Raw genomic sequence first — 1,715 nt, forward strand, 5'->3', positions numbered from 1 at the left:
TTTTTTACGAGTGGGAATGTAATATAATTATTTTAAACAAGGATGATAACATCCATAAGTGGTGAAGCGCATAAAATCCAATAATAAAGTAACAGGATGTCTGTCTGTTTGTACCGAAGGATCTAGCTAACCGCTGAACCAATATGGCTCTTCTTTGCAGGGTAGCTTCTCCTAGGTCCTGAGAATGTTTATAACTATTTTTGGGGGGAGGGTACCACCACCCTCCCAAGAGAAATCGCCCCTAGTTTTCAAATATTTACACGTTTATTTAATAATCAAAAGATACTAAACAAGGTATAAAAGTCAGAGATCTAAAGGGATAAGAAAATGGCCGATAAACTCCATGTACATCCCCAATGATAGATACACAAAAGGGGGGGGGGGGCGTAATGACATAAGCTCTTAAACCGTGAGCAAAATGGTCTAAATATTGAGCTAGACCCTTCAAACTTGGTATATAAGCTTAGTCCTATAGGTATTACATCTAAATGGCAAAAAAATCCAAAAATTTTTATTTTTAGGTTAGGTTAGGTAAGAAAAACCCTGCGGAAATGGGGTTTTTAGGCTTTTTTTGGTCTATTTTGATGTGGAAACTTGCCTTAAATTGTCTTTTCTTAGGGTTTTAACTTAAATACACTGTATCTATTCATATGGACATTATTTAAGATGATTCAGCAAGTCGGGGACCGACCCCAGGGGGCTAGGTGGGTAGCCCGCAGGGGTTAAGTTCATTTTTCCCAATATATTTGTTGTGATACATCAAATTATAGGTTTTTTAGGTCAAGGAACTCAAATTCAGAGCTAAAATAAGCATTAGACTAATCTGAAGCTAGCCCCAGCGGGCTAGGTGGGTAGCCCGCAGGGGTTAAGTGCATTTTTATTAATATATATCTTGTTATATATCAAACTATAGGTTTTTTAGGTCAAGAAACTCAAATTCTGAGCAAAAATTAGCATTTGACTAACCTGAAGCTAACCCCCCCGGGCTAGGTTGGTTTTCTGCAGGGCTTAAGAGCATTTACCTAACTTAACCTAGAAACTTACTTATATTTTTACAGGTTTCTTTCTTGAATAAACTGTGTCTATTAATGAAGACTTTATTTAAGATGATCCAGCAAGTCGGGGACCGACCCCAGCGGGCTAGGTGGGTGGCCCGCAGGGGTTAAGTGCATTTTTTCCAATATATATGTTGAGATACGTCAAATTATAAGTTTTTTAGGTCAGTTAACTCAAATTCAGAGCTAAAATAAGCATTAGAATAATCTGAAGCTAACCCCAGCGGGCTAGCTGGGTTGCCCACAGGGCTTAAGTGCATTTTACCTAAGCTAACCTAGAAACTTACATTTATTATTTTTTTAGGTTTTTTTTCTGGAATAAACTGTTCATTCATGAGGACCTTATTTCAGATGATTCAGCAAGTCGAAGACCGACCCCAGCGGGCTAGGTGGGTGGCCTGCGGGGGTTAAGTGCATTTTCCTTAATATATATGTTGTAAAAAATCCAACTATAGGTTTTTTAGGTCAAAGAACTCAAATTTAGAGCTGAAATAAGCATTAGACTAATCTGAAGCTAACCCCAGCGGGCTAGATAGGTAGCCTATAGGGCTTAAGTGCATTTTACCTAACCTAACCTAGAAATTTACATTTAATATTTTTTTTTAGGTTTTTTTTTCAAATAAACTGTCCATTCATGAGGACCTTATTTCAGATGATCCA

This window comes from Acartia tonsa, chromosome 15 (assembly GCF_053477335.1).
Source record: "Acartia tonsa isolate MP-2025a chromosome 15, ASM5347733v1, whole genome shotgun sequence".
Lineage (NCBI taxonomy): Eukaryota > Metazoa > Arthropoda > Copepoda > Calanoida > Acartiidae > Acartia > Acartia tonsa.